Source organism: Scyliorhinus canicula, chromosome 14 (genome assembly GCF_902713615.1).
Source record: "Scyliorhinus canicula chromosome 14, sScyCan1.1, whole genome shotgun sequence".
Lineage (NCBI taxonomy): Eukaryota > Metazoa > Chordata > Chondrichthyes > Carcharhiniformes > Scyliorhinidae > Scyliorhinus > Scyliorhinus canicula.
The window spans coordinates 6,251,330-6,272,469 of NC_052159.1; the positions used below are offsets into that span (position 1 = coordinate 6,251,330).

The 21,140-nt window shown below is 53.9% G+C and overlaps 1 protein-coding gene across 1 annotated transcript in view; it reads left to right on the top strand.

Moving 5' to 3' along the window:
* Nucleotides 1–21,140, top strand: part of LOC119977213 (cGMP-dependent 3',5'-cyclic phosphodiesterase) — a 440,646-nt gene that overhangs the window by 44,212 nt on the left and 375,294 nt on the right. The window contains exon 2 of the mRNA XM_038817928.1: nt 5,816–5,998. The gene's annotated coding sequence lies outside the window, so the exon portion shown is untranslated. The remainder of the gene's footprint in view (nt 1–5,815; nt 5,999–21,140) is intronic.

Sequence of the window (21,140 nt, forward strand, 5' to 3'; positions counted from 1 at the left end):
CTACAGGTTCGCTGGTAGCCCCTGCCTGCTGGCTCCGCCCAGTAGGAAGAGCGTGTCCTCTATTCAGCAGCCATTTCATCTCCCCCTGTGGGCAGAGCCGCGCAACGGCTCACAGATGGAGCCCACAGGGACACAGTGATATACAGTGTGAATTTATGTTATACATTCACCATAACCAGCTGCTATGGGAGGCCACACATCTTACTGCAATAAAGCCACAGTTGTATCCAATCTTAGTCTTTGTACAATTGATCGTGCATCAATTTATTGCAGTAAGATTTTCTAAAAGGTGGACCTCCGACTCAAACCACATCGCCTGCAGCTGGATCCGCACTCAAGTGATGGCAAAAAGGACTTTAACGACTGGCTAGCTTGCTTCGAGGCCTACATCAACTCAGCAACCACCCCTCCGACGGAGGCTCAGAAGCTCCAACGTGTTTCCGCTGATCCAGGACACCCCGAACTACGCAGACGCCATGGCACTCCTCAAAGAAAACTACGCACAGAAAACGAACACACTCTTCGCCAGGCACGTACTCGCCACTCGCTCTCATTCCCTGGTGAGTCCATAGAAGACTTCTGCCGGGCCCCAATCCCACTCGTTCGGGACTGTGACTGTCAGGCCATTACGGCCACCGAACATTCCAACCTCCTTATGCGCGATGTGTTTCTAACGGGGATTGGGTCGGACCTCATACGCCAAAGACAGCGAGAAGGGGCCACGCTTGACCTAGCTGAGACTAAAAAGCTAGCACTCTCCATGACGGTCACCTCACGTAATGCTCAGGCCTACCCCTCCGGCCACGCGGCCCACCCCTCCGGCCACGCGGCCCACCCCTCCGGCCACGCGGCCCACCCCTCCGGCCACGCGGCCCACCCCTCCGGCCACGCGGCCCACCCCTCCGGCCACGCGGCCCACCCCTCCGGCCACGCGGCCCACCCCTCCGGCCGCACGGCCCACCCCTCCGGCCACGCAGCCCACCCCTCCGGCCACGCAGCCCACCCCTCCGGCCACGCGGCCCACCCCTCCGGCCGCACGGCCCACCCCTCCGGCCACGCAGCCCACCCCTCCGGCCACGCAGCCCACCCCTCCGGCCGCGCGGCCCACCCCTCCGGCCGTGCGGCCCACCCCTCCGGCCACGCGGCCCACCCCTCCGGCCACGCGGCCCACCCCTCCGGCCACGCGGCCCACCCCTCCGGCCACGCGGCCCACCCCTCCGGCCGTGTGGCCCACCCCTCCGGCCACGCAGCCCACCCCTCCGGCCACGCAGCCCACCCCTCCGGCCACGCGGCCCACCCCTCCGGCCGCACGGCCCACCCCTCCGGCCACGCAGCCCACCCCTCCGGCCACGCGGCCCACCCCTCCGGCCGTGCGGCCCACCCCTCCTATCCCTCATCGACCCCACAGACGGCCACCCCAGCCTGAGCTTCACCCAGCCAGTACACCTTTGCCATACACCAACCCGCACACCCCGGGGGTCCCTGATGTTACTTCTGCGGTCAGCAGAAGCACCCCCGCCAACGCTGCCCGGCCCGCACTGCCTTTGTAAGGCTTGCGGCAAAAAGGGGCACTTCGCCGCGATGTGCCAGGCCCGCGCAGTCGGCGCTATCGCCCCCTCCCACCGACCTACACACAATGGGCGCCGCCATCCTCATCCTGGACCACGCGCGGCCAGTGGGCACCGCCATCTTCCCCCCCCCAGTCCATGTGCAGCCCATGGGCGCCGCCATCTTGCCCAGCTCCCGCAACGTGCGGCCCATGGGCGCTGCCATTGTGTCCCCCGCAGGATCTTCAGGCGCCGCCATCCTGTCTTCCCCACGGGGCATGGACGCCGACAGCGTTCCACGACCTGGGCCCCCCACACTCTCCATCTTCTGACGCCAGCGACAACGGACCACAGCTCGCCTCAGTGACGATCGACCAGTCTCGTCCGCACAACCTGGCCACCGCTTCGACCAGCGTGAGAATCAACGGTCACGTGACCTCTTGCCTGCTGGACTCCGGGAGCACTGAAAGCTTCATCCACCCGGATACGGTAAGACGTTGCTCCCTCGCCGTCCACCCCGCCAACCAAAGAATCTCCCTGGCCTCAGGATCCCATTCCGTCGTGATCCGGGGGTTCTGCACGGTCACTCTCACGGTCCAGGGCGTAGAATTCAGCGGCTTCCGCCTCTACGTCCTTCCTAATCTCTGCGCTGCCCTACTACTAGGCCTGGACTTCCAGTGCAATCTCCAGAACCTTACCCTCAAATTCGGCCGGCCCCTACCACCCCTTACTCTGTGCGGCCTCGCGACCCTAAAGGTCGGCCCACCTTCTTTCTTTGCCAATCTAACTCCGGATTGCAAACCCGTTGCCACCAGGAGCAGACGGTACAGCACCCAGGACAGGACCTTCATCAGGTCCGAGGTCCAGCGGCTGCTTTGGGAAGGCATCATCCAGGCCAGCAACAGCCCCTGGAGAGCCCAAGTGATAGGTTGTGGACTACAGCCAGACCATCAATCGGTACAAGCAGCTCGACACGTACTCCCTCCCACGCATATCTGATATGGTCATCAGTCCCTCAAACGCTGCCTTGGGTTCTTCTCCTACTACGCCCAGTGAGTCCCAAACTATGCGGACAAGGCCCGCCCACTCATTCAGTCCACCCACTGTCCCCTTACGGCCGAGGCACAACATACCTTCGCCCGTATCAGAGCAGACATAGCCAAGGGCGGGATGCACGCAGTAGAGGAGACACTGCCCCTCCAAGTAGAAAGCGACACATCAGACGTCGCCCTTGCTGCCGCCCTCAACCAGGCAGGCAGACCCGTGGCATTCTTTTCCCGCACCCTTCATGCCTCAGAAATTCGGCACTCGTCCGTCGAAAAAGAGGCCCAAGCTATCGTTGAAGCTGTGCGGCATTGGAGGCATTACCTGGGTGGCAGGAGATTCACTCTCCTCACTGACCAAAGGTCGGTCACCTTCATGTTTAACAACACGCAGCGGGGCAAGATTAAAAACGATAAAATCTTGCGGAGATTTTGTATCGCCCCGGCAAACTCAACGAGCCCCCAGACGCCCTAGCCCGAGGTACATGTGCCAGCGCACAAGTAGACCGACTCCGGGCCCTACACGACAGCCTGTGTCACCCGGGGGTCACACGATTGTACCATCTTGTCAAGGCTCGCAATCTGCCCTACTCCGTCGAGGAAGTACAGACAGTGACCAGGGACTGCCAGGTCTGTGCGGAGTGTAAGCCACACTTCTACCGGCCGGACCGTGCGCACCTGGTGAAGGCCTCAGTGATGAGACCATCAATTCACTAGACACGTGCTTTGAGATATGAATAGTGGTTTTAATCTACTTACTACAGAGCCAGCCTGCTACACGTTGAACTCTCGATGAACTGGTCGGCTGGCTCTGGGCATCGATACTTATACAGCAGTCCAGGGGGAGGAGCCGTGGGTGGAGCCCTGTACAATGTCCTAAGCATTCCCAGAGCTACTTCCCCTAGTGGTCAGGCAACGTAACTGCGCTTACAATCGTACGGTCTCATATATATATCACAGTGTGAATTACAGAGTTACGTTCACCACACTCAGCGTGGATTTCAAAGGGCCGCTCCCCTCCACCGACCGAAACACGTATATTCTCAGTTTGGTCGATGAGTACTCTAGGTTCCCCTTCGCCATCCCATGCCCCGATATGACGTCTGCCACCGTCATCAAGGCCCTCAACACAATCTTCACTGTGTTCGGATTCCCCGCCTACATCCACAGTGACAGGGGACCCTCATTCATGAGTGATGAGCAATATCAGTTCCTGCTCAGCAGGGGTATCGCCTCGAGCAAGACGACCAGCTACAACCCCCGGGGAAGTGGACAGGTAGAGAGGGAGAACGGGACGGTATTGGCGGCCGTCCAGCTGGCCCTACGGTCCAGGAACCTCCCAGCCTCTCGCTGGCAGGAGGCTCTCCCTGATGCACTACACTCCATACGGTCAGTACTGTGCACCGTCACAAATAACACACCCCATCAACGTGTTTTTACCTTCCCCAGGAAGTCCACACCCAGGGTGTCGCTCCTGACTTGGCTCGCAGCTCCAGGACCGGTCCTGCTCCGTAGGCACGTCCGACTCCACAAGGCGGACCCATTGGTGGACAGGGTACACTTGCTCCATGCCAACCCCTGGTATGGCTATGTGGCGTACCCCGACGGCCGCCAAGATACTGTCTCCCTCAGGGACCTGGCACCAGCAGGTTCCACCCAGACACACTTCTCCGGCCCGGTGCCACCCTCCCCTCCCCCATCGCTCCCAACATTAACCCCACCAGGACCATCCGCCCTTCCCCTGCCCACGCCAGAGGATGAAGAGGATTTCAACACGCTCCCAGAGTCATCCAACATCAGGGCAGCATCGACATCGCCGCCACCGCTACATCGCCCCCAGCGGAACGTCAAGGCACCAGAATGGTTTAATCTCTAACTGGCACCGGACTTTCAAAGGGCATTTTTTTTCTTTTCCCTGATAAAACACTACATAAATTCACTACTGTATATAGTTCATCACCAGCCTCGCCGGACTCATTTTTAACAGGGGCTGAATGTGGTAAACCACTGTTACACCTGTATTAGGTGATGTAAGGTAGAACCTGTACTACAGGTTCGCCGGTAGCCCCTGCCTGCTGGCTCCGCCCAGTAGGAGGAGCGTGTCCTCTATTCAGCAGCCATTTCGCCAGCCGCTCTGCAAGGCCACACATCTGACTGCAATAAAGCCACAGTTATATCCAACCTTAGTCTTTGTACAATTGATGTCGAGGTGCTCTAAGGATGAGTGCAGGGCCAGGGAAATGGCGTCTGCTGTGGACCGGTTGTGACGGTATGCAAATTTAAGTGGATCAAGGTGTTTTGGGAGTATGGAGGTGATGCGCTTCATGATCAACATCTCGAAGCAATTCATTACGACTGAAGGCCACCGAATGGTAGTCATTGAGGCACGTTGCCTGGTTCTTCTTTGACACCGGTATGATGGGGGTCTTCATGAAGCAGCTGGGGACCTCGGAGTGGAGTAGGGACAGGTTAAAGATATCCGCGAAAGCTCTACCAGCTGGTCCGCGCAGGCTCTGAGTGCACGACCAGGGATCCCATCCGGGCCCGTCGCCTTCCGAGGGTTCACTTTCAGGAAGGCCGATCTGACTTCGGGAGCTGTGATGGTGGGTACGGGTGAGTTATCGGCTGCTGGGGCACTCGACAGCGAATTGTTGGTTACCTGCTCGAGAGGGAGAGAGAGAGTGAGAGTGAGAGAGAGTGAGAGAGAGAGTACCTGGCGAGGTTCTACTTGTAAAATAAATGTTGTGAACTTTTTGCTTATTTTGGACCCCAAACCTTATTAAACTGGGACTGGCCAGCTGGATGTCTGTTCTCAGTATCTGGAGTGGGATTTTGAAGAACGTTCTGACATTTGCTGTGTTGCAACTGAGCCAATGGGAGTGAAACCCCAGCAACTAACTGTACCTTTGAGAAAAAGTGCGATCAATGATAAGGGAAAGAAGACAATTATTGACAACACCTGGGTCAATAGTATAATGCTGAAATGTTAATGCTGGAGAAAATACTGTCAATCTGTGGAATGTATGTCTCATGTCAATCCACTGTGGAGCTGCAGGGCATTTCCTGGCCTGTCAGTAAATGTGATATGAATTGATTAGGAGTTTGGACTGGAGCACTGGGGGAGGGGGGAGGGGGGGCTGATGTCTTTATTACTGGCGCTGGGAGATGGAGAGAGGCTGAAAGAGCGACTGACGTGCTTATAACTCTGTGTGTGTGTCTGCCCAGCACAGGAAATAAAGGGGATTCGGAGAGCGTGAGAGACACAGAGAGAGAGAGAGAGGGTGGCTCCTGGTCAGATTGTAGGCTCTCTAGCAGCAGACAGCATGAGCAGCTGCGGTGGAGAATGGGGCAAGCACTCAGGCACTCCCTGCTCTGCCGGGACACCGAATCGGATTTTGGCAAGAACATGTAAGTGCCTCCTTCTGAATTTACAAGCGCGTTTTCAATGATGCCAAGCGATTTTAAAAAGGGAAGTGATTCAGCAAGTCACCAGACTGCAAACATGAAACGAATGATGGATCCTCTGCCTCCCACTTAGAATGAAATGAAGGAGATCATTTGTGTTTTATTTAACCTAATTAAACGTCCCCTCGAGGTGTCAGCGTACCATTTAGGAAGTGATTTCCCAGAATGTCTGAAGGTCCTTATTGTATTGGGTAAAATACTCTGGCTGGATTGACTGTGTTCATGATTCAGAATATATTCTCCTCCAACCAGAAATCTCCCTTTTTAAAATTCCTGCACTAATTGTGTGATTCGGATCATTTATTTTCTTCTTTCTGTCTTGTTGGAGCAATGATTGTGCCAGCATGTTAGAAATGATATCTAACTTCAGGTCTCAGATGATAAGTTTACTGCAGGGGACATCCAGCCCATCCTCCCATTCCCATTCATCTCCATGCCTGTAATGTGCGGTTCAATGTTACTATTGATTTTGATTGAAGGGCTTCATTCTCCAGCGAGTGGTTTTTGGCACATCAGACATGGAAGCTTTTGTCTCCCCAAACAAACAGAGCTGAGATATTAAAGCAAAATACTGCGGCTGCTGGAAAAGTGAAAGAAAAACAGACAACGCTGGAACGGTTCCGTGCGTTTGGCAGCTTCTGTGGAGATGGACAAAGTTAACGTTCTGAGTCCATTTTGACACCTCTCCAGAGCTCGACACGATGCTGAACTCTTCTTCTGTCGCCTCCATCTCCAGGGGTAGCACAGTGGTTAGCACTGTTGCTCCCAGGTCCCAGGTTCGATTCCCGGCTTGGGTCACTGTCTGTGCGGAGTCTGCGGGTTCTCCCCCGTGCCTGCGTGGGTTTCCTCCGGGTGCTCAAGTTTCCTCCCACAAATCCCGAACGACGTGCTTGTTATTGAATTCAGAATTGGACATTCTGAATTCTCCCTGTGTACCCGAACAGGCGCCGGAATGTGGCGACTAGGGGCTTTTCACAGTAACTTCATTGCAGTGTTAATGTAAGCCTACATGTGACAAGAAAGATAAAGATTATCATGATCACTTCACCCGCTTCTCCCTCTACCTGGACCCCACCCTCTGGCCCCCTACCTGCTCTTGATCTCCTGTGCCCCTCTGAACCTGCTGCTCTCCGTTCTCTAAGGGCCAACTCTGATTTGGTTATCAAACCTGCCAACAAGAGGGTGTTGCTGTTATTGTCTGGCGTACTGACCTCTACCTCGCAGAGGCTGAGCGCCAACTCTCAGACACTTCCTCCTACTACTCTGGACCCATTACCAAACATCAAGTCTTTGTTTCCAGGACTGTCACTGACCTCATCACCTCTGGTGACCCTCCCTCCACAGTTCCTAACCTCATAGGCCCACAATCCCGGACAGCCTGCTTCTATCTGCTTCCTAACATCCACAAACAGGACTCCATCCTCACTCTCCCTGTCCAGCCTCTTCCAGCCCACATCCGGCATTCTTCTGATACCCTGTATCACATTAACAATTTCCAGTTTCCTGGGCCGAACCACTGCCTCTTCACTGTGGACGCTCAATCCCGCTACACCCCCATCCCCCACCAGGACAGTCTGAGGGACCTCGTCCTCCTCTTCCTCCTTGTGCAAAGAACTGTCCACCACCCTCTCCTCCACCTGGCTGAACTTGTTCTGTAACTCAACAACTTTTCCCTTAACTTGTCTCACTTGCTGTCAGGAAAAGGTATGGCCATGAGTAATTTCCACCCCCCTCCCACCTTCACATGTTCCATCTCCGACACTTCCATTCCACGACCTCTCTGTCTCGGATTTCTGGTGATAGACTAACCACCTGACCAGGATTCTCCGAAATCCCGGCCAAGTGTTGACGCCGGCGTAAACAGCGGAGTGGTGTTTACGGGCCTCCTGGCCCAGCAATTCACTGGTATTTAGGGGGCGAGTACGGGGCCGGAGTACTGAAAGCTGCTCTGGTGCCGGAAGGCGGCCCTACATGGCTGGCATGGGTCTGCGAATGCGCGCAACGGCCGTCTCCACGCTGGCGCATGCGTGTGGTTGCCAGCTCCGCGCTGGCGCATGCGCACGGTTGCCGTCCCCGCGCTGGCACATGCGCACGGTTGCCGTCTCCGCGCTGGTGCATGCGCACGGTTGCCGTCTCCGCGCTGGCACATGCGCACGGTTGCCGTCTCCGCGCTGGCGCATGCGCACGGTTACCGTCTCCACGGCGGCGCGGAGCAACATGTCGGGGACCTTGCAGCGGGCCGCGCGGAAGGAGGTAGGTCACCTCCAGATTGTGGCCGCCCGCCGGCCGATTGGAAGCCCCTGATCGCGGGCCTGGACCCCGTGGAGGCTCCCCCCCCCGGAGTCTGATTACGCCGCACCCCCCACCAGAACGTACACCACGGCTGCGGGTCCGAGCTCCCGCTGGGTGTTACCAGGTTGGAACCACACCGGCGGGACTTGGCGGGAGTTCGGCCCGTCGCCCGCGGAGAATCGCCGCGGGGGCCTATTTCAGACGCCACCGACCGGCGCCGCAGCTGGCGTGATTGCCGCCGATTCTCCGGTCGGCGGAGAATTGGCGGCCGGCGTCAGAGCGGCGTGGCGGGAATTTCCCGCGCACCCGGCGATTCTCCGACCTGGCGCGGGCTCGGAGAATCCCGCCCTCGATATTCATTATAATCCCACACATTCCCACAGCTCCCTCGGCTAGACCTCCTCACACCCCTCATTCCGAATGTTTCATCCCCTTTCCCCCAGCACCTTCCCATGCAATCGCAGAAGGTGCAACATCTGCCCTTTTACCTCCTGCCTGCTCGCTGACCAAGGGCCCAAACACTCCCGGCAGGTGAGGGTGTGCTTCATTGGTATCTCCCTCAGTTTGGCTCATTGCATTTACTGCTCCCAATGCGGCCTCCTGTACATTCGGAAGACTAAACGTGGACTGGATGACCGTTGTGCGAACACTTTCGCTTAGTCCGGAAGCACGACCCCTAACCATCCTGTTACATGATATTTTAACTCAGCATCTTGCTATTTTAAAAAATAAATTTAGAGTACCCAATTCATTTTTTCCAATTAAGGGGCGATTTAGCGTGACCAATCCACCTAGCCTGCACATCTTTGGGTTGTGGGGTTGAGACTCATACAAACACGGGGAGAATGTGCAAACTCCTCACGGACAGTGACCCAGAGCCGGGATCGAACCTGGGACCTTGACGCAGTGAGGCAGCAGTGCTAACCACTCCGCCACCGTGCTGCCCGCATCTTGCTATTTTAACTCAGCCTCTTGCTCTCGTGTCCACATCTCTGTCCTCGGCCTGCTGCAAGGCTCCAGTGAGGCGCGGCCAAACCTGGAGGAGCAGAATCTCATCTTCCAATTCGGCAGGTTCCAGCCCCCTCAGGACACAACATTGAGTTCAACAGGTTAGACTGTGACCTTTCTCCTCCATCTTGACCCCTTTCACAATAATAATCATCTTTATTAGTGCCACACGTAGGCTGACATTAACACTGCAATGACGTTACTGTGTAAATCAATGGTCCCAACGCACCAGCCCCCTCCCCCACTGGGCCATCTGACACTTGTTCTGAGGTTGGGCATCCCTGACCCCTGACCTTCATTCTCCCATTGGCACATTGGGTGATTTTACCCGTCTGGCCCTACCAACACCATAATCCGCAGCTCTGAAGAACAGTCACGTGGATTTGTAAGGTTAACTCGGATTCTCTCTCCACAGATACTGCCAGACTGCTGAACTTTTCCAGCACTTTCACTTATCTGGGATGTAACTGTAATGAACAACAACTTATTCCTTCGTGAATTGTTGGTTGATCAGTTTGAGTGGAGTTACCATAGAGGAGGAGGATGCTGTCCAGCATCAAACACTCCCAGGACAGGGACAGCATGGGGTTAGATACAGAGTAAAGCTCCCTCTACACTGTCCCCATCAAACACTCCCAGGACAGGTACAGCACGGGGTTAGATACAGAGTAAAACTCCCTCTACACTGTCCCCATCAAACACTCCCAGGACAGGTACAGCACGGGGTTAGATACAGAGTAAAGCTCCCTCTACACTGTCCCCATCAAACACTCCCAGGACAGGGACAGCACGGGGTTAGATACAGAGTAAAGCTCCCTCTACACTGTCCCCAGCAAACACTCCCAGGATAGGTACAGCACGGGGTTAGATACAGAGTAAAGCTTCCTCTACACTGTCCCCATCAAACACTCCCAGGACAGGTGTGGTGAATGTGATTCACACTATATATAGTTGCCTATATCACTCCATGTATATATGTTCGTTATCTACCCGTTGTAAGATCAATGCTGTATATAGTTGCCAATATAACTCCGTGTATATATATTCACTATCCACTATTGTAAGTGCAGTTGCACTATCCGACCACCAGGGGGAGTCACTCTGGGAGTACGCGAGAGTTTGTACTGGGCTCCTCCCTTGGCTCCGCCCAGGACTCCTCCCCCTGGGACCGATGTATAAAGATCAGTGCCTTAGAGCCAGCCTGCCAGTTCATCTGGCGTTCAACGACGAATAGGCTGGCTCTGTTGTAAGTGTATTAAAGCCTCTGTTCAGATCCAACTACACGTGTTCGCTGAATTGATGGTTCCATCAATTTAATACACTTAAGAAGCTGCTGAAGTAAAGCATGGAATCCGCTCTAAAACCAGGACGTCTAGAACTCGATCCGCAGGATGCAGAGGCGAAAGAAACCTTCTGCCACTGGCTGAAATGTTTTAAGGCCTACCTGACCGAAATCAGCACCGCTGAAACTACGGAGGAACAAAAGCTCAGCCTACTGCACGCGAGGGTAAGTCACAGAATTTCTACACAACTAAATCCTGCCGGTTCCTACACCGCAGCGCTGGCGATTTTGGACAAAATGTATATTAGGCCCATGAACGAGGTCTTTGTCCGCCATGTGTTCACGACTCGCCGACAACGGGCCACTGAAACTTTAGCTGAATTTGCACGCGAGTTGAACAATCTTTCAAATGACTGCAATTACCAGGCCATAACCGCGGCCGAACATAGGGAGCTTGCTGTGCGGGATGTTTTTGTAGCGGGCCTTCAATCTAGCGATGTATGCCAGAGATTATTAGAAAATGGGGCCCAGGGCTTAGAGACTACCGTAGAGGCTGCTATCACGATGGAAGTTTCATTCCGCAGTCTCAACTCGTTTCCCGCGGACCCCGCTAACCCCCCATGGGCCCCCGACCTGAGGACCCCCCAAGCCTGTGCCGCAAGGCCCCCCAGCTATCGCGCTGCCACAGCCAGTCCTACTGTCCCAGTCAACTACTCAAACTATCCAGCTGCTCCAGCTAATTACTCAGCTCCCCCAGCCAGCTACTCAGCTCGCCAAACCAGTTATTCAACTGCTCCAGCCTGCCACTATTCAGCTCCCCAAACCAGTTATTCAATTGCTCCAGCCTGCCAGTATTCAGCTCCCCAAACCAGTTATTCAACTGCTCCAGCCTGCCACTTCTGTGGACAAAGCCAGCACCCGCGGCAGCACTGCTCAGCCCGATCCGTAACCTGCAGCAGCTGCGGGAAGAAAGGCCACTATGCTAAAGTGTGCCTCGGCAGAAGGGCCCCAGCCCTCAACACCCCAACAGTCCAAAAACATCGCCCCCAGCACCAGCAGGCCCGCGGGGCCCGAAACGCTGCGGCCTACGCTCAGGCTCCGACCCCTCCCGCCACGTGCTATCCATGGGGGCCGCCATCTTGGCAAACCTCCACCATGCGGCCGGCCACGTGCGATTCATGGGGGCCGCCATCTTGGACGCCATCTTCATCACCACCCTCCACGTGCGATCCACGGGCCCTAGCTGCATCCCCAGACTCAAACAGCTCATCGGAGGAGTACGACCTCCCCGGGCAGTCACCACATGGCCCGCAACTCAGCGCAGTGTTCCTGCATTAAGCTTGCCAGAACGCAGCAGCATCTACTCGACAAGACGCCCGATCGGAAGAATTCGACTCACCTGGGCACCCACCATGCGGCCCGCAACTCAACACGGTCACCCTCGACCAATCGCGCCCCAAGCATCTGAGAAATTCGATGACGGAGGTCCAGATCAACGGGTACAACACGTCGTGCCTCTTCGAGTCCGGGTGCACAGAGAGCTTCATACACCCAGAGCTGGTAAGACGCTGTTCCCTCCCTATTTATCCCATCAACCAAACTATCGCCCTCGCTTCGGGCTCCCATTCCATCTAAATCCAAGGCCGCACTACAGCAACGCTAACGATTCGAGGCGCTAGCTATTCCAAATTTAAACTATATGTCTTGCCCGACCTCTGCGCGCCACTCCTCAGGCTTGGATTCCCAATGTAACCTCAAGAGTCTCACCCTCAGCTTCGGCAGGCCCCTGCCCCCACTCACTATCTGTAGCCTAACCACGCTGCGCATCGCCCCCCCTCCTCTCTTCGCCAACCTCACCCCGGATTGCAAACCAGTAGCCACCCGCAGCAGGCGGTACAGCCTGCAGGATAGGGTATTTATCAGAACGGAGGTCCGAAGGCTGCTCAGTGAGGGGATCATAGAGGCCAGTAACAGTCCCTGGAGAGCTCAGGTGGTGGTCGTCAAGACCGGGGGAAAATTCCGCATGGTCGTCGACTATAGCCAGACCATCAATCGCTTTGCGCTCCTAGACGCGTATCCCCTCCCCAGAATCGCAGACATGGTAAACCAGATCGCCCAATATCAGCTATTTTCCACGGTGGATCTGAAGTCTGCATACCACCAGCTCCCAATCCGCCCGGAGGACCGCCACTACACGGCGTTCGAGGCCGATGGCCGCCTCTTCCATTTCCTCCGGGTTCCCTTCAGCGTCACTAACGGGGTTTCGGTGTTCCAACGAGCAATGGACCGAATGGTAGACCAGTACGGGCTGCGGGCCACGTTTCCGTATCTGGATAATGTTACCATCTGCGGCTATGACCAGCAGGACCACGACGCCAACCTCCACCGTTTTCTCCAGACGGCCCAAAAATTAAACCTTACATATAACAAGGAGAAATGCGTGTTCCGCACAAACAGACTAACCATCCTCGGCTACATCGTAGAGAACAGAGTCCTGGGCCCAGACCCGGACCGCATGCGCCCCCTCTTAGAACTCCCCCTCCCCCATTGCCCCAAGGCCTTCAAACGGTGCTTGGGGCTCATTTTGTACTACGCCCAGTGGGCCACTCAATATGCGGACAAAGCCCGCCCACTCTTTAAGGCCACACAACTTCCCGTCAGTTGAGGCGCGCCAGGCCTTCAGCTGCATCAAGGAGGACATCGCCAAAGCAGCCATGCGGGCGGTGGATGAATCTACTCCCTTTCAGGTTGAGAGCGACGCCTCAGAGGTAGTGCTAGCAGCCACTTTAAACCAAGCAGGGCGGTCCGTTGCATTTTTCTCCCGTACCCTATCCGCTTCAGAACTCCGACACTCCTCAGTCGAGAAGGAAGCACAAGCTATCGTGGAGGCTATCCGAAACTGGAGGCACTACCTCGCAGGTAGGAGGTTCACCCTCATTACCGACCAACGGTCGGTCGCCTTCATGTTCGACAACTCGCAAAGGGGCAAAATATAAAATGACAAAATCCTTCGGTGGAAGATTCTCCACCTACAATTACGATATCAAATATCGACCGGGGAAGCTCAACGAGCCCTCGGATGCCCTATCCCGCGGGACATGCGCCAGCGCGCAGATCAGCCGCCTAAAAGCCATCCACGATGACCTCTGCCACCCAGGGGTCACCCGGCTCGCCCACTACATCAGAGCCCGAAACCTGCCTTTCTCCAACGTGGAGGTAAAAGCGGTCACCAGGGACTGCCCGATCTGTGCAGAGTGCAAACCGCACTTCTATAGACCAGACAGGGCCCACCTGGTCAAGGCTTCTAGGCCCTTTGAACGCCTTGCGATCGATTTCAAAGGGCTACTCCCCTCCACTAACAAAAACATTTACTTCCTTAACATTATTGACAAGTTCTTCCGATTCCCCTTCACCATCCCATGCCCCGATATGACCTCCCACACAGTCATTAGGGCCCTGCATAGTGTCTTCACCCTGTTTGGTTTCCCCAGCTAATTGCACAGCGACCGGGATGCGTCCTTTATGAGCGACGAGCTGCGTCAGTACCTGCTCGACAAGGTCATCGCCTCGAGCAGGACTACCAGCTACAACCCCAGGGGGAACGGACAGGTGGCGAGGGAGAACGCGACGGTCTGGAAGACCGTCCTACTGACCCTCCGGTCCAGAAAGCTCCAAGTCTCCCAATGCCAAGAAGCCATCCCTGACGCGCTCCACTCAATTAGATCCCTCCTGTGTACAGCTACCAACCAAACCCCTCACGAGCGGCTATTCATTTTTTCCAGGGGCACTACCACTTCCGGCGTGGCTGAGGACGCCAGGCCCGGTTCTCCTAAGGAAGCACGTCAGGGCGCACAAGACCGACCCCATTGTTGAAAAGGTGCGCCTGCTTCATTCCAACCCACAGGACGCATTTGTTGAGTTCCCGGACGGTCGCCAGGACACAGTATCCCTCCGGGACCTGGCACCCGCTGGATCCAGCCCCCCATCTACCCCCACCAAGGAACTCCTTTCCCCGTTCCCTATGCGGCCGCCCCCTTGCTCCCCCGATTCTGCGAGCTTACCCCACCAGTCCCGAGCTCCAGCACCAGCCCGCCCCCCGCGCCCCCAGTCTCCATTCGACCAGGAGGTGTATGAGGCTCGGACAAGACTCGCCCCGGAGCCGTCAACCGTACCCCAGACCTCAACGCCCGCCCAGCCACCGCAAGAGGCTGCAACCCCGGCGCTCCGCAGATCAAAACGGACAATTCGTCCACCGGACAGACTGACTCTTTGAGCCATCACCCCCGCCGGACTTGATTTTTTTAACAGGGGGTGAATGTGGTGAATGTGATTCACACTATATATAGTTGCCAATATCACTCCGTGTATATATGTTCGTTATCTACCCGTTGTAAGATCAATGCTGTATATAGTTGCCAATACAACTCCGTGTATATATGTTCACTATCCACTATTGTAAGTGCAGTTGCACTATCCGACCACCAGGGGGAGTCGCTCTGGGAGTACGCGAGAGTTTGTACTGGGCTTCTCCCTTGGCTCCGCCCAGGACTCCTCCCCCTGGGACCGATGTATAAAGATCAGTGCCTTAGAGCCAGCCTGCCAGTCATCTGGAGTTCAACGACGAATAGGCTAGCTCTGTTGTAAGTGTATTAAAGCCTCTGTTCAGATCCAACTACACGTGTTCGCTGAATTGATGGTGTCCCCATCAAAAACTCCCAGGACAGGTACAGCACGGGGTTAAATACAGAGTAAAGCTCCCTCCACACTGTCCCCATCAAAAACTCCCAGGACAGGTACAGCACGGGGTTAAATACAGAGTAAAGCTCCCTCGCCACTGTCCCCATCAAACACTCCCAGGACAGGTACAGCACGGGGTTCGATACAGAGTAAAGCTCCCTCTACACTGTCCCCATCAAACACTCCCAGGACAGGTACAGCACGGGGTTAGATACAGAGTAAAGCTCCCTCTGCACTGTCCCCATCAAAGACTCCCAGGACAGGTACAGCACGGGGTTAGATACAGAGTAAACCTTCCTCTGCACTGTCCCCATCAAACACTCCCAGGACAGGTACAGCATGGGGTTAGATACAGAGTAAAACTCCCTCTACACTGTCCCCATCAAAGACTCCCAGGACAGGTACAGCACGGGGTTAGATACAGAGTAAAGCTCCCTCTACACTGTCCCCATCAAAAACTCCCAGGACAGGTACAGCAAGGGGTTAAATACAGAGTGAAGCTCCCTTGACACTGTCCCCATCAAACACTCCCAGGACCGGTACAGCATGGAGTTAGATATAGAGTAAAGCTCCCTCTACACTGTCCCCATCAAACACTCCCAGGACAGGTACAGCATGGGGTTAGATACAGAGTAAAGCTCCCTCTACACTGTCCCCATCAAAGACTCCCAGGACAGGTACAGCATGGGGTTAGATACAGAGTAAAGCTCCCTCTACACTGTCCCCATCAAAGACTCCCAGGACAGGTACAGCACGGGGTTAGATACAGAGTAAGCTTCCTCTATACTGTCCCCATCAAACACTCCCAGGACAGGTACAGCACGGTGTTAGATACAGAGTAAAGCTCCCTCTACACTGTCCCCATCAAACACTCCCAGGACAGGTACAGCACGGGGTTAGATACAGATTAAAGCTCCCTCTACACTGTCCCCATCAAACACTCCCAGGACAGGCACAGCACGGTGTTAGATACAGAGTAAAGCTCCCTCTACACTGTCCCCATCAAACACTCCCAGGACAGGCACAGCAGGGGGTTAGATACAGAGTAAAGCTCCTTCTACACTGTCCCCATCAAACACTCCCAGGACAGGCACAGCACGGGGTTAGATACAGAGTAAAGCTCCCTCTACACTGTCCCCATCAAACACTCCCAGGACAGGTACAGCACGGGGTTAGATACAGATTAAAGCTCCCTCTACACTGTCCCCATCAAACACTCCCAGGACAAGTACAGCACGGGGTTAGATACAGAGTAAAGCTCCCTCTACACTGTCCCCATCAAAAACTCCCAGGACAGGTACAGCAAGGGGTTAAATACAGAGTGAAGCTCCCTTGACACTGTCCCCATCAAACACTCCCAGGACCGGTACAGCATGGAGTTAGATATAGAGTAAAGCTCCCTCTACACTGTCCCCATCAAACACTCCCAGGACAGGTACAGCATGGGGTTAGATACAGAGTAAAGCTCCCTCGACACTGTCCCCATCAAAAACTCCCAGGACAGGTACAGCAAGGGGTTAAATACAGAGTAAAGCTCCCTCGACACTGTCCCCATCAAACACTCCCAGGACCGGTACAGCATGGAGTTAGATATAGAGTAAAGTTCCCACTGCACTGTCCCCATCAAACACTCCCAGAACAGGTACAGCACGGGGTTAGATACAGAGTAAAGCTTCCTCTCCACTGTCCCCATCAAAAACTCCCAGGACAGGTACAGCACGGGGTTAGATACGGAGTAAAGCTCCCTCTACACTGTCCCCATCAAACACTCCCAGGACAGGTACAGCATGGGGTTAGATACAGAGTAAAGCTCCCTCTACACTGTCCCCATCAAAGACTCCCAGAACAGGTACAGCATGGGGTTAGATACAGAGTAAAGCTCCCTCTACACTGTCCCCATCAAAGACTCCCAGGAAAGGTACAGCACGGGGTTAGATACAGAGTAAAGCTTCCTCTATACTGTCCCCATCAAACACTCCCAGGACAGGTACAGCACGGGGTCAGATACAGAGTAAAGCTCCCTCTACACTGTCCCCATCAAACACTCCCAGGACAGGCACAGCACGGTGTTAGATACAGAGTAAAGCTCCCTCTACACTGTCCCCATCAAACACTCCCAGGACAGGCACAGCAGGGGGTTAGATACAGAGTAAAGTTCCTTCTACACTGTCCCCATCAAACACTCCCTGGACAGGCACAGCACGGGTTTAGATACAGAGTAAAGCTCCCTCTACACTGTCCCCATCAAACACTCCCAGGACAGGTACAGCACGGGGTTAGATACAGATTAAAGCTCCCTCTACACTGTCCCCATCAAACACGCGGAGGGCTGATAACGTAATGTGTTAGGTACAGAATTATTATAATTATCCAGCATTATAAAGATTAATTTTTGACTAATCTGTTTCCCGTGTCTGAATGGGCCTCACCCCCTCAGCTCAAAAAGATGTGCAGGGTAGGTGGATTGGCCACGCTGAATTGCCCCTTAATCAGAAAATAAAGAATTGGATACTCTAAATGTTTTTGAAAATTGTGACTAATCTGTGACATCATTTCTTTGCTCAATAATGCCAAGAACACAATTGAAATAAGGAGTGTTCAATCCGCCTTACCCTCCGGCTAAGTGTATTAATGACAGCTACAGAATGTAGCAGCAGAGAAGCCCCCCCCCCGAACCCCCCCTTCCCGCCCAAGAATAATGAAGTCTTCCAGGTTTGTGACTTCTTCGTTTTCAAGTAACTGAACTGGACCAGCCACATAGATATATAAGTGGCACGGTAGCACAGCGGTTAGCATTGTGGCTTCGGGGTCCCAGGTTCGATTCCCGGCTTGCGTCACCGTCTGTGCGGAGTCTGCACGTTCCCCCTGTGTCTGCGTTGGTTTCCTCCGGGTGCTCCGGTTTCCTCCCACTAGTCCCGAAAGACGTGCTGTTAGGTAATTTGGACATTCTGAAATCTCCCTCTGTGTACCCAAACAGGCGCCGGAGTGTGGCGACTAGGGGATTTCCACAGTAAGTTCAATGCAATCTAAGCCTACTTGTGACAATAAAGATTATATAATATAATACTGTGGCTTCACAGGTCAGAGTCTAGGAATTCTGTGGGAGTCACTGACCCCCCCAAAACCTGTCCACCATCTACAAGGCACAAGTCAGGAGTGTGATGGAATACTCTCCACTTGCGTGGATGAGTGTAGATTCAGCAACTCTCAAGACGCTCAACACCATCCAGGACAAAGCAGCCCCGCTTGATTGCTCCCCCTTCCACAAACATTCAAACCCTTCACCACCGACGCACAGTAACAGCCGTGTGTACCATCTACAAGATGCACTGCAGTAAGTCACCAAGGCTCCTTAGACAACACCTTCCAAACCCATCTAGAAGGACAAGAGCAGCAGATACCTGGGAACCCCACCACCTGGAGGTTCCCCTCCAAGTCATTCACCACCCCGACTTGGAAATGTGTCGCAGTTCCTTCACTGTCGCTGGGGCAACATCCTGGAACTCCCTCCCTAACAGCACTGTGGGTGTACCTACACCACATGGACTGCAGCGGATGAAGAAGGTAACAATTAGAGATGAGTAATAAATGCTGGCTTAGCCAGCGACACCCACATCCCATAAAAATGACTAAAATAATATTACTTCTCCAATCCCCTTTTGAAAGTCAGTATTGAATCTACTTCCATGGCGCCTACAGGCAACGTATCTCATTTCACAATAAGAAATAATTTCCCTCATCTCCCCTTCCTGTCTGACCTCCTGCCAAACAAGCAGGCCTGGATTCAATGTGTGTCAATGAATACAGGGGTGATGGGTGAGTACAGCTGTTTGTCAGTTCGTTTCCTAATCGACCCCTTCAAGAAGCAGAGAAACACAGCTCGCATCACCAGATTTTTCTTGGGTAAGCAACATGAAAGGGAGTTGGTGGTGTGGCCGTATTGTCACTGGATAATATCCCAGAATCATGCTCTGGGGAGCTGGCTTCGAATCCCACCAGGGCCGACGGTAAAACTTAAATTCAGTAAAAATCTGAAATTAAATGTCCTTTGTGGAAGGAAATCTGCCGACTTTACCTGGTCTGGCCTTTATGTGATGGCAGTCCCACAGCAATGCGGTTGACTCTTAAATGGCTGGTTAATTCACTGAGTTGGACCACTCAGTCTGAGGGTAGTTAGGGCTGCATAATAAATGCTGCCCAGGCAGTGACACCCATATTCCCTGAATGAATAAAAAATAATATCGAACAAAAACACGGGTGTAGCTGCTGTTTGGAAACACATCAGTCGTGGTCTAATTGAATGGAGGAAGAGATATAAATTTTAAAGCCCCCCTTTCTGCTCTGAAGGTATAATGAGTCTGTATGGATTACCCAGCGTCATTCCATCCAGCAGTTCATTCCTGGTCTTGGGAATTCCAAACTTATCAAGCAAGATTTCACAGTCCCTGGGCTTGATGGAGTAATTACACAGACAGCCAATTCCTGGTTCTGGGACCCGTGAATCTTTCAACTGGAAATCTGCAGAAAGTGCTCAAATCCTTTAACTTGAGCAAAATCCTCAGAGAGAATTTACTGGCCTTCCAATCCACTCTTTTCCGACCCCTCCTGTACGGAAAGGATTTCACGCCGTTTTCTGACTTTGTTGGCGCCTCTCTCTGACGGGCGTTTCTGGAGATGAAGAGGTGGGATGGCCTTGCCTCTCTCCCGAACCCGTCCGGCCAAACCTTTGACATCATTTCTCACACCCTCCGAAACGTTGCGGGGGGAAAAGTCGGAGGAAGTCCACGTAAAAACCGGACGATCCTGAGAACTCTGGAGTCTCCGAATTGGAACCAGGAAAGCAAACTAACATCTGTGTCCAGCCAGGCATTGGGTTAAGGAGGGTGAATTGATGAGGTGTTGCACTGGGGCCTTGTTGTGATGTTCCTATTTGTGATGTCATTGTTATGTCAGTCCCAGTCATGTGTTATTCTGACTGGAAGATAGTCAACTAGTGGAAGACTGCCCTGCCCGCTATGGCCAAGTAAGTTCCTCGCATTCATCTTTCCTTTATTGTGTGTTGAAGGGAAGAAGTTTAATTTCTGCCACAGATGTTGACACATGTCTGGACAAGCGGAGACGGAGTGGGTTTTAGATACTGATATTTTCACCTCAGGTTAAATCCATCTAAGATCAATGGAATGAAGGTCCATAATGTGACATGCAGCTCAGTGACAGTCCATTTCAACTCAACTGCTCCTTGCCGGTATTTAAGCTCCACATGAACCTCCCGCTCACGTATTCCTGGCGACAGTCCCACATTCCAACCACTCTCTGGATAAAGACCTTTCTCCCGAATTCCCAATTGGATTTATTAATTTTTTTTCTTTCTTAATTTAGAGTACCCAATTCATTTTATCCAATTAAGGGGGCAATTTAGCGTGGCCAATCCACCTACCCTGCACATCTTTTGGGTTGTGGGGGTGAAACCCACGCAGACATGGGGAGAATGTGCAAACTCCACACGGACAGTGACCCAGAGCCGGGATCAAACCTGGGACCTCGGCGCCGTGCGGCAGCAATGCTAACCACTTTGCCACCGTGCTGCCCACAAATTGGATTTATTAATGACAGTCTTGATGGCCTCCTAGTTCTGCACTCTGCTGATCTGGGAAACACCTTCTTTGTGTCTATCTTATCAAACCATTCCATAATCGTAAAGCCGTCTATCATGTCATCTCTTAGTCTTCTCTTTTTTTTTCTTATAGTGAATGGAGCCCTAGCCTG